This window comes from Eumetopias jubatus, unplaced genomic scaffold, assembly GCF_037043125.1.
Source record: "Eumetopias jubatus isolate StellerSeaLion01/CBP00866 unplaced genomic scaffold, mEumJub1_p1.0 scaffold_2, whole genome shotgun sequence".
NCBI lineage: Eukaryota > Metazoa > Chordata > Mammalia > Carnivora > Otariidae > Eumetopias > Eumetopias jubatus.
This window is the reverse complement of record NW_028274808.1, coordinates 142737247-142750320: the sequence shown is the minus strand read 5'-3', so window position 1 is coordinate 142750320 and position 13074 is coordinate 142737247.

The following is a 13074-nucleotide window of genomic DNA, read 5'->3' as shown; positions in this document are numbered from 1 at the left end:
TTTGCAAATGACATATCAGATAAAGGGCTAGTATCCAAAATCTATAAAGAACTTATCAAACTCAACACCCAAAGAACAAATGATCCAATCAAGAAATGGGCAGAAGACATGAACAGACATTTTTTCCAAAGAAGACATCCAAATGGCCAACAGACCCATGAAAAAGTGCTCAACATCGCTCGGCATCAGGGAAATCCAAATCAAAACCTCAATGAGATACCACCTCACACCAGTCAGAATGGCTAAAATTAACAAGTCAGGAAACGACAGATGTTGGCGGGGATGCGGAGAAAGGGGAAACCTCCTACACTGTTGGTGGGAATGCAAGCTGGTGCAACCACTCTGGAAAACAGTATGGAGGTTCCTCAAACAGTTGAAAATAGAGATACCATACAATCCAGCAATTGCACTACTGGGTATTTACCCCAAAGATACAAATGTAGGGATTCGAAGGGGTATGTGCACCCCAATGTTTATAGCAGCAATGTCCATAATAGCCAAACTGTGGAAAGAGCCAAGATGTCCATCAACAGATGAATGGATAAAGAAGAAGTGGTATATATACACAATGGAATATTATGCAGCCATCAAAAAGAATGAGATACTGCCATTTGCAACGACATGGATGGAACTGGAGGGTGTTATGCTGAGTGAAATAAGTCAATCAGAGAAAGACATGTATCATATGACCTCACTGATATGAGGAATTCTTAATCTCAGGAAACAAACTGAGGGTTGCTGGAGTGGTGGGGGGTTGAGGGGATGGGGTGGCTGGGTGATAGACATTGGGGAGGGTATGTGCTATGGTGAGCGCTGTGAATTGTGCAAGACTGTCGAATCACAGATCTGTACCTCTGAAACAAATAGCGTAATATATGTTAAGGAAAAAAAAAAGAAGATAGGAGGGGAAGAATGAAGGGGAGTAAGTCGGAGGGGGAGACGAACCAGGAGAGATGATGGACTCTGAAAAACAAACTGAGGGTTCTGGGGGGGGGGGTGTGTGGGGATGGGTTAGCCTGGTGATGGGTATTAAAGAGGGCACATTCTGCATGGAGCACTGGGTGTTATGCACAAACAATGAATCATGGAACACTACATCAAAAACTAATGATGGAATGTATGGTGATTAACATAACAATAAAAAAATTAAGAACAGGAAAGCAAAGAAAACTATATGCTCCAGTACTACACAAGATGTTTCCAAGTTTTAAACTACAGTTTTATAATTTCCTTAAAAAATGGCAAAGAACTTATGGAAGAGTCCTACGAACACTATATTATTTCAAAACAGCAGGTTCCAAGTAACAAATATTCCTAGCCCCCATCATCAAATACTATTACCCACCCACACAGTCATAAGGTAGGTAAAAATCTATTATTAACTGTTATATTAAAAAGCCCTTTCCAAAGAGTTTTGAGTATGAGCCTTGGCCCTGACTCAAATCCACTACTGACTTAGAAATGAAGAGTCCAGACACTGTTTCTAACCCTGTGGGGAAGATGCCTACTTTCTGGTGCCTAATGACATCTTGGTGAGATTCCACTTGTTTCCAAATGTTTTCATTTGTTAAAACTTAGTCCAGTCCAATGGAAAGCATCAATTTCATCTATAATTTAAGGTTTTCTGTTTCCCCAAAGCATGCTGTACCATGGCTCCAAGCACCTGAAACAGGGAAGGGACATGGTCTGTTCTTTTTTATGTTATGTTAGTCACCATACATTACATCATTAGTTTTTGATGTAGTGTTCCATGATTCATTGTTTGCATATAATACCCAGTGCTCCATGTGATACGTGCCCTCCTTAATACCCATCACTGGGCTAACCCATCCCCCAACCCCCTCCCTTCTAAAACCCTCAGTTTGTTTCTTGGAGTCATAGTCTCTCATGGTTCATCTCCCCCTCTGATTTCCCCCCCTTCGTTTTTCCCTTCCTTCTCCTAATGTCCTTCATACTATTCCTTATGTTCCGCAAATAAGTGAAACCATATGATAATTGACTTTCTCTGCTTGACTTATTTCACTTAGCATAATCTCCTCCAGTCCTATCCATGTTGATGTAAAAGCTGGATATTCATCCTTTCTGATGGCTGAGTAATATTCCATTGTATATATGGACCACATCTTCTTTATCCATTCATCTGTTGAAGGGCATCTTGGCTCTTTCCACCGTTTGGCTATTGGAACATTGCTGCTATGAACATTGGAGTGCATATGGCCCTTCTTTTCACTACATCTGTGTCTTTGGGGTAAATACCCATCAGCCACAGCAACTTCTTTCAAGATACACCTCCAAAGGCTAGTGAAACAAAAGCAAAAATGAACTTTTGGGACTTCATCAAGATAAAAAAACTTCTGCACAGCAAAGGAAACAGTCAACAAAACAAAGAGGCAACCCAGAGAATGGGAGAAGACATTTGCAAGTGACACTACAGACAAAGGGCTGATATCCAAGATCTATAAAGAACTTCTCAAACTTAACACCCAAAAAAACAAATAATCAAGTCAAAAAATGGGCAGAAGACATGAACAGACACTTCTCCAAAGAAGACATACAAATGGCTAACAGACACATGAAAAAATGTTCATCATCATTAGCCATCAAGGAAATTCAAATCAAAACCACATTGAGATACCACCTTACAGCAGTTAGAATGGCAAAAATTGACAAGGCAAGAAACAATGAATGTTGGAGAGGTTGTGGAGAAAGGGGAACCCTCTTACACTGTTAGTGGGGATGCAAGTTGGTACAGCCACTTTGGAAACCAGTGTGGAGGTTCCTCAAGAAATTAAAAATAGAGCTACCCTATGACCCAGCAATTGCACAACTGGATATTTACCCCAAAGACACAGATGGTCTGTTCTTTACACAACTCCTCTCTGCCCTTTTAAACCCTCTCTCTCCTCCAGGGCAGAGGCAAGAAAGGAGCACCAGGGGGAAACCAGAGAATGTCTCTTTACCTGATCGGAAGAGGTTACTATTCTTTCCTGTAGTTACAACTCCTCTTACCCACCATGGCCTCAGAAAGCAAACATCCAAATGCGAACCAAGGCCTCCTCACACCATCATGGTTCCCTGCTGTGGGAGATCAAGCTCTGCCTCAAAATCTCTCACAAACCCCTCTCCTTGGCTCCAAACACCAGCAACCCACCCTACAGCCTCTGCTGCCGGGGTTCTGGAAGGTCTAGCTTCCAACTTCTTGGGTGACTAAAAACCAGCAAATGGCTCAAGGACCTATGCAAGGTCTAGATGACCCACAAGTACCTCACTAGCCTGCCATGCTGCTGCAGCCACTCCCCCACCACACCTGGCCCTGCCATGTCTTTCTAATTCTCTTCTCCTCTACTCAGCTAAGAACATAAGCAGATTATCTGTTCCACTGCCTGACCAGATGTTCAAATAGGGAATGAAAAGCTAGCCTCCTCCACTCACAGATACCTCCTAATCTGTAAGAAAGAGTGTCTTATCACTGTTCCTACTCCTGGGCTTCTAGAAGATGATAAACCTCTTACCACAAATACTGCATTCTCCAAAGGACCCGAATCTTAAATGACTCACTCCCTCTCCCAGTCCTCTTCTTATACAGGCTGAAACAGGACAATGAGGTGGTGGTTGGTAATTGTGCCACTTATGCCATATTTTAGGACACCCTACTCAGAGGTGGCCCTTGTTCTAATGTTCTCCATTTTGTGCTTTGGCCAAATTTCTAAACCAAGGGGAAAAGTCCAATTCAACATCTAGTTACAAATATATAATCGTTTCTCCATAAATCCTGCATCATCTCCCTAAACAGTAGAGTTCACTCTTTGATTCTCTCCCTAAATCCAAGGCTCACTGAACCTTAAGCAAAGAAATAGACCCAAGATCCATTTTCCCTGTTTCCCCAGAATTTTAAGTCTTACTAAACCTTGTCTATGGTCAACCTTCATAGTCGCTGTACTCCTTGCCTTATGGTAGTGTCCCTGAGAGAGAAGAGAGGGATGCACTACAAACTCTTGCTAAAATGGGTTCTTTAACCAGAAATGGCCCCATCTTCCTGTCCCATCCCATGGTTACCACCACACTAGCTAGTCATGCTGTTGGGTCAGATAGGCCAGGTTCCATCCAGTAAGGGATCTAAACTTCCTGGGATTAGGGGTTAAAAATAACTCAATGAGTACATAGGGTCTGGGAAGGAAACCAGACCCTGCCAGGTGGTCTGAATACACCAAACCAAGTTCTCCAGTACCCTGAGGGGGCTTCCCATGTCCCTGAGGTTTTCTTATCAGTGAAGTCCTGTCACTCCTTGTCCCCATCACCTCAGTCCTACCTGCATGTAAGTCACCCCCCAGGGGAAAAAAAGCACCTCATAGAATGGTATACTGAGGAAAGCTGAAAATCCAGACCCCTCAAAAGAAATGTGCACAGAAGGATGCTGACTGCCTCTTACAAAAGAAAGAAATGACCCCCAAGCAGAGTTAAACCAAAGCCCCAGAGAGCCTGCTGCTTAGAGAATCAGCTGCTGGGAAAGAATGGCAGTTTGGCATTATCCACCATGATTTTACCTCAAGAATCTGAAATGCTTTACTTGGAACTGAGTCACCTGCATTGCAAAGGTCCAACTCCAGTGCACTATTATTTAATTTCTTTTATGGCTTTCTCCCTAGCCTCACAAAAGAAAATCATGTGTGATTACGGAGTGAATGCTGGTACAGGGCTTAGAAAAAGAACAGGTTGTTTGATTACTATTATCTATTCTTCTCAGGACATAAGGGTACAGCAAATACTGGCAGTTAAAGATTTCTAGTAAGTGAGTTTACTTATCTTTTGGTTTTTTGTAAGCCTCCTCTACAGATAAGGTAGCAAAGGGAGAGAAGTTGGAGAAAAGTTTAAAAAAATCTGTGGGAGCTGATATTCATTATATAATGTTAATGTTTACCTACTCCAAAAGACACTAAATGCTATAATTTATAACACTAGAGTATTTCTAACTGTGATTTCCAAATGTTCTGCTTGGTTGAATGGTGGCCCCCAAAAGATATGTCCACATCCTAACATGTAGATTTTTTTTTTAATATGACATTATTTGGAAAAGGGGTCTTTGCAGGTATAATTAGGTTAAGGATCTTTAGATGAGATCATCCCAATTACCCAGGTGGGCCCTAAATCCAATGACAAGTGTCCTTATAAAAGACAGAAAAGGGGAATATGCAGACACCCAAAGAGAAGGCCATGTAAAGATGGAAGCAGAGATTGCAGTAATGTGGCCACAAGCCCAAGAATACGTGGAGCCACCAGAAGTTGGAAGAGGTACAGAAGGATTCTCCCAAAGAGCCTCTGGAGTGAGCACAACATGATTTCAGAACTTTGGACTCCAGAACTGTGAGAAAATAAATTTCTGCTGTTTCAAGACACCAAGTTTGTTGCAATTTGTTATATCAGCCAAAGGAAACTAATACACCCAACATGACATCAACATTATATTTAGCTCTGGGAGAATGCTAGAGTCTACTTAAAAAACTTTAGCAAAACAGTGGAACAAAAGTCCTGAGAGTAACCACACAAAAAGAGAAGGAAGAGAGCTTCATTTTGCCTCTGTCATCAGTCCCACTGCTTGGTGCCAAGAGGGAACTTCCCAGCTAGAAAGAGTTCCCCTCACCAGGGAAGAGTAGGGTGAGCCATTAACTTCTCCATCATTTGGAGGCACTACACAAAGGTCTCACTTGGGTTTCACTCCGCCCAGGGGGGCAAAGCTGAGACAAATAGAGAAGATTAGGAACAACGGGGGAAAAGCAGAGACTATCAGGAGCAGCCACACAGTGGGAATGACCATAGTTCACAGTAATCTGCTCTGCCAACAGCCCCAGCATATTTCACCAGCTTTTGTTCCACAGATATTCATGTTTGCTGATGCCAGTAGCTGCCTGAGTCCTCCTCCCTCACTAACCCCCCAAACCACCCCACCCCATGCCCAAGACTCTGTGTCTACATGAGCACAAGACTCCAGCCTAGATCTCTGCAGCTGACTCCTACTGCCATGTGCACACTCAGAGCTAGCTCCTCTAGCTATGCACCTGCACCTACCTGGCCCAACCCCCAACACCAACCTCCCACAGTGTGCATGTCCAGAGGGAGACTGCAGCTACAGGACAGCACACCAACAGTCAGGGCCCCCACAGGCTATGAGTGAGCCCATAACTGTCCTTGGCCCTTGCTGCCTGCCCTAGCCCCACCAAAATATGTCTGTCTGCATCTGGCCTCTGCCACTACACAGGCACCTACAGGTGGCCCCTGCAATTGAGTATGTGCACACCACTGCCTCCAGCCATCACCAGTGGTACCTTGCTGCTGGACCTGGAGATGCTCCTGCAACCCCCAGCAGCCCCTGCAGCCACTGCAGCACTGTCCCCATCCCCATCATGGCCACCAAGGACCACACAGTTGTTTATGTTGCAGATCTCACTGGCCTGAGCCAAAGGATAACACACTCCTCCAGATCTGCTGCCATCACATGACCCTACACTTGACAGTCTGCACCAGTAGACCCAAGTCACAGTATGCTTCAGCATGTCCCCACCACAGGTGAAAGTCTACCCTTACAGAAGTTAGTTCTTAAAGTCTGAAGAGGTGACTGCTTCTTCAAATGTACACTTACACAAAGCTACAGGGATCATGATGAATCAAGGAAATATGACTCTACCAAAGGAATACAGTAGAACTCCATTAAGTGGCCCCAAAGAAATGGAGATCCAGGAATTCCCTAACAAAAAATTCAAAATAATTTTTCCAAAGATGCTAAGAGAACTACAAGAGAACACAGGTAGGGGCACCTGGGTTGGCCCAGTTGGTTAAGTGTCTGCCTTCGGCTCAGGTCGAGATCCTGAGGTCCCGATGTCCTGGGATCAAGCCCCATGTCAGGCTCCCTGCTCAGCGGGGAGTCTGCTTCTCCCTCTCCCTCTGTCCTCCCCCACCCCCGCAACTTGTGTGGTCTCTCTTTCTCTCTCTCACCCACCCTCCTCAAATAAATAAAATCTTTTAAAAAAGAGAGAGAACACAGGTAAACATTTTTAAAATATCAAGTAAATAATACAAGAGCAAAATGAGTAATTCAACAGAGACAGTTGCATTTGTACACACTAACAACAAAGTATATGAAAAAGAAATAAACAATAAAACAATCCCATTCACAATAGCATCAAAAAGAATAAAATATTTATGAATAAATTTAACCAAGGAGGTGAAAGATCTGTACACTGAAAACCACAAGAATTTAGTGAAAGAAACTAAGGAAGGCACAAACAAATGGAAAGATAACCCATGTTCATGAATTAGAAGAACTGATATTTTTAAAATGTCCATACCACCCAAAGCCATCTATAGAGTCAATGCAATTGTTACAAAAATTCCAAAGCCATTTTTCACAGAAATAGAAAAAACAATCCTAAAATTTGTAGGGAACCACAAGAGACCCCAAATAGCCAAAGAAATCTTAAGAAGAACAAAGTTGGAGACATCACACTTCTTGATTCAAACTATGCTGCAAAGCTATAGTAATCAAAACAGTATTGCACTGTCATAAAAAAACACACATAGACCAATGGAACAGAATCAAGAGACCATAAATAAAACTTCGCATATATGGTCAAGTATATTTGACAAGGGAGCCAAGAATACTCAATCAGAAAAGAACAGTCTTCAATAAATGGTGTTGGCAAAACTGGAAAACCACATGCAGAAGATTGGACCTTTATTTTATACTACTCACAAAAAATAACTCGAAATGGAATAAAGATTTAAACATAAAACTCAAACCATAAAACTTCTAGAAGAAAACATAGGGTCTTGACATTGGTTTTGGCAAGAATTTTTTGGATATGACACCAAAGCACAAGCAACAAAAGCAAAGCACTGATAATAGAACTATATCAAACTAAAAAGCTTCTGCACAGCAAAAGCTTCAGTGAACAAAATGAAAAGACAACCTACGAAATGGGAGAAAACACTTGTAAATTATGAATCAGATAAGGGGTTAATATCTAAAATTCATAAAGAATTTATACAACGGGAAGAGCAAGATGGCAGAGGAGTAGGAGACCTAAATTTCCTCTGGTCCCATGAATTCAGCTACATAGGGATCAAACCTTCCTGAACAACTACGAACACAACAGGAGATCGAAGAAAAGAATAACAGCAACTCTAAACAGAAAAGCAACCACTTACTAGAAGGTAGGACATGCAGAGAAGTGAATCTGAGGCAATATTCGGGAGGATATACGGCGGGGGAGGGGCCTCCTCCGGCCGCTTCTGGCAAGTGATAGAGCAGCAGAGCACAAAATCGGAACTTTTAGAAGTCTGCTCCGCTGAGGGACGTCGCTCCAGTGGCTAAGCAGGGGGTGGAACCCACCCGGGACAGTGTGGTCTTAGGACCGTTGGAGTCACAGAAAGACCGGGGATGCCTGAGTGCAGCAGAGCTCCCAGGGATCGGAGCGGGGAAGCCGGCTGCAGAGACGGAGCAAGGAGTGGGCTCTCAGCTCGGTGTTGCCATAAACCGTGATCCACGGCACAGTCGGGCCATGCTCCTCCAGAAGGGACCCAACAAGCGGCAGAGCCGGGGAGACTCCCCTTCCTCCCCCGGGGAGGAGCAGCGCGGGAGCGCACTGCAGGACTCTGCTGGGTGTGGAGACTCCACACAGGGTCATGTGCAAGAGAGAGAAACGCTCGGTCACAGGCCGGGTGAGCACAGAGTGCAGCCGGGGACTGGGGAGACAGGAGTGACTGACTGCTTTTCTCTGGGGGCGCAGAGGAGTGGGGCCCTGAGTTCTCAGCTCCTCCAGGGTGGAGATTGGAAGGCCACCCTTTTCACTCTCCTCCTCCAAAGCTGTACGGAAAGCGTGCAGGGAACAAAAGCTCCCGAGAGCAAACCCAAGCCTATTACTTAGCCCGGCCCCGGCAAGGGCGGGGCAATTCCGCCTGCTGCAAAGACATTTGGGAACCACGGCAACAGGCCCCTCCCCCAGAAGATCCACAAGAACAGCCAGCCAAGACCAAGTTTACCGATCAATGAGAATGGCAGAACTCCAGCGCTAGGGAAATACTGCACATAGAATTCATGGCTTTTTTCCCGATTCTTTAGTCTTTCAAAGTTAATTTTTTAACTGTCTTTTTTTTAACTGTCTTTTTTTTCTTTTTTGAATTTTTCTTTTTCCTGTTTTCAAACAATATTTTATCAATCCCTTTTTTAAAAAATCTTTTTTATTTTTCATTTTTAGAGTCATATTCTATCCCTTCATAGTAGTTAACCTTATTTTTGGCATATATATATAAGTTGTTCTCTCCTTAAAATTTTGGGATACAGTTTCTTCTAACAGACCAAAATATACCCTAAATCTCTACTGTATGGCTTTGTTCTAGTCTCCTGCCTGATCACATTCTCTGCCTTTTTTTTTTAAATCCTTTTCTTTCTTTTTTCAACCAACTTCTTATCAATTCCTTTTATAAAATCTTGCATAATTTTCATCTTTACAGTCATAATCCATCCCTTCATCGTATTAACCCTTATTTTTGTTCATATACAAATTGTTCTTTCTTTAAAATTTTGGGAGGCACTTTCTTCTAACAGACCAAAATACACCCAAAATCTAGTGTGTGGCACTGATCTATGCACCAGCCTGATCATATTTGATCATATTCTGGTTTTTTTGTTTGTGTGTTTTTATCTTTTTCTTTTTCTTTTATCTTTCCCTTTATTTTCCCCCAGTTTCAGGTCTCTTCTGATTTGTTTAGCGTAAATTTTTCTGGGGTTGTTGTTACCCTGTTAGCATTTTGTTCTCTTACTCATCTATTCTCCTCTGAACAAAATGACAAGATGGAAAAAATCACCTCAGAAAAAAGAACAAGAGGCAGTACCGACGGCCAGGGACCTAATCATACGGACTTTAGTTAAGATGTCAGAACTAGAGTTCAGAATGACGATTTTAAAGATACTAGCTGGGCTTCAAAAAAGCATGGAAGATATTAGAGAAACCCTTTCTGGAGAAATAAAAGAACTAAAATCTAACCAAGTCAAAATCAAAAATGCTATTAATGAGGTCAAATAAAAAATGGAGGCTCTAACTGCTAGGATAAATGAGGCAGAATGAAGAATTAGTGATATAGAAGACCAAATGATGGACAATAAAGAAGCTGAGAAAAAGAGAGATAAACAAGTACTGGATCACAAGGGCAAAATTCGAGAGGTAAGTAATACCATAAGATGAAACAATAATAGAATAATTGGGATCCCAGAAAAAGAAAGAGAGAGAGAAGCAGAAGGTATATTGGAGCAAATTATAGCAGAGAACTTCCCTAATTTAGGGAAGGAAACAGGCATCAAAATCCAGGAGGCACAGGGAACCCCCCTCAAAATCAATGAAAATAGGTCCACACCCCAACATCTAATAGTAAAACTTACAAGTCTCAGGGACAAAGCGAAAATCCTGAAAGCAGCTCGGGACAAGATATCTGTAACCTACAATGGTAGAAACATTAGATTGGCAGCAGACCTATCCACAGAGACCTGGCAGGCCAGAATGGACTGGCATGATATATTCAGAGCACTAAACAAGAAAAATATGCAGCCAAGAATACTATATCCAGATAGGCTGTCATTGAAAATAGGAGAGATAAAAAGCTTCCAGGACAAACAAAAACTAAAGGAATTTGCAAACATGAAACCAGCCCTACAAGAAATAGTTAAAGGGGTCCTCTAAGCAAAGGGAGAGCCTAAAAGTAACACAGACCAGAAAGGAACACAGACAATATACAGTAACTCTCACAGGCAATACAATGGCACTAAATTCATATCTTTCAATAGTTACCCTGAATGTAAATGGGCTAAAAGCCCCAATCAAAAGACACAGGCTATCAGATTGGATTAAAAAACAAGACCCATCAATATGCTGCCTGCAAGAGATTCATTTTAGACCCAAAGACACCCCCACATTGAAAGTGAGGGGGTTGAAAACAATTTACCATGCTAATGGACACCAAAAGAAAGCTGGGGTGGCAATCCTTATATCAGACAAATTAGATTTTAAACCAAAGACTATAATAAGAGATGAGGAAGGACACTATATCCTACTTAAGGGGTCTATCCAACAAGAAGATCTAACAATTGTAAATATCTATGCCCCTAACATGGGAGCTGCCAATTATATAAGCCAATTAATAACAAAAGCAAAGAAACACATCAACAACAATACAATAATAGTAGGGGACTTTAACACCCCCCTGACTGAAATGGACAGATCATCTAAGCAAAAAATCAACAAGGAAATAAAGACTTTAAATGACAACTGGACCAAATGGACTTCACAGATATATTCAGAACATTCCATCCCAAAGCAACAGAATACACAATCTTCTCTAGTGCACATGGAACCTTCTCCAGAATAGATCACATCCTAGGTCACAAATCAGGTCTCAACTGGTACCAAAAGATTGGGATCATTCCCTGCATATTTTCAGACCACAATGCTTTGAAACTGAACTCAATCTCAAGAGGGAAGTCAGAAAAAACTTAAATACATGGAGGCTAAAGAGCATCCTACTAAAGAATGAATGGGTCAACCAGGAAATTAAAGAAGAATTAAAAATATTCATGGAAACCAATGAAAATGAAAACACAACTGTTCAAAATCTTTGGGATACAGCACAGGCAGTCCTGAGAGGAAAGTATATAGCAATAAAAGCCTTTCTCAAGAAACAAGAAAGGTCTCAAATACACAACCCTACACCAAAAGGAGCTGGAGAGAGAACAGCAAATAAAGCCTAAACCCAGCAGGAGAAGAGAAATAATAAAGATCAATGAAATAGAAATGAAATAGAAACCAAAAGAACAGTAGAACAGATCAACGAAACCAGGAGCTGGTTCTTTGAAAGAATTGACAAGATTGATAAACCCCTGGCCAGACTTATCAAAAAGAAAAGAGAAATGACCCAAATAAATAAAATCATGAATGAAAGAGGAGAGATCACAACCAACACCAAAGAAATAACAAACAATTATAAGAACATATTATAAGCAACTATATGCCAGCAAATTAGATAATCTGGAAGAAATGGGTGCATTCCTAGAGATGTATAAACCACCAAAACTGAACCAGGAAGAAATAGAAAACCTGAACAGACCTATAACCACTAAGGAAATTGAAGCAGTCATCAAAAATCTCCCAACAAACAAAAGCGCAGGGCCAGATGGCTTCCTAGGGGAATTCTACCAAACATTGAAAGAAGAATTAATACCTATTCTTCTGAAACTGTTCCAAAAAATAGAAATGGAAGGAAACTTCCAAACTCGTTTTATGGGCCAGGATTACCTTGATCCCAAAACCAGACAAAGACCCCATCAAAAAGGAGAATTACAGACCAATACTCTTGATGAACACAGATGCAAAAATTCTCACCAAAATACTAGCTAATAGGATCCAACAGTACATTAAAAGGATTATTCACCACAACCAAGTGGAATTTAACCCTGGGCTGCAAGGTTCGTTCAACATCCACAAATCAATCAATGTCATACAAGACATTAATGAAAGAAAGACCAAGAACCATATGATCCTCTCAATAGATGCAGAAAAAGCATTTGACAAAGTACAGCAACTTTTCTTGATCAAAACTCTTCAGAGTATAGGCATAGAGGGTACACACCTCAATATCATAAAAGCCATCTATGAAAAACCCACAACGAATATCATTCTCAATGGGGGAAAAACTGAGAGTTTTTCCGCTAAGGTCAGGAACATGGCAGGGATGTCCACTATGACCACTGCTATTCAACATGGTATTAGAAGTCCTAGCCACAGCAATCAGACAACAAAAAGAAATCAAAGGCATCCAAATCGGCAAAGAAGAAGTCAAATTCTCATTCTTTGCAGGTGATATGATACTTTATGTAGAAAATCCAAAAGACTCCATGCCAAAACTGGTAGAATTCATACCGGAATTCAGTAAAGTGGCAGGATATAAAAGCAATGCAGAAATATCAGTGGCATTCCTATACACCAACAAGACAGAAGAAAGAGAAATTAAGGAGTCGATCCCATTTACAATTGC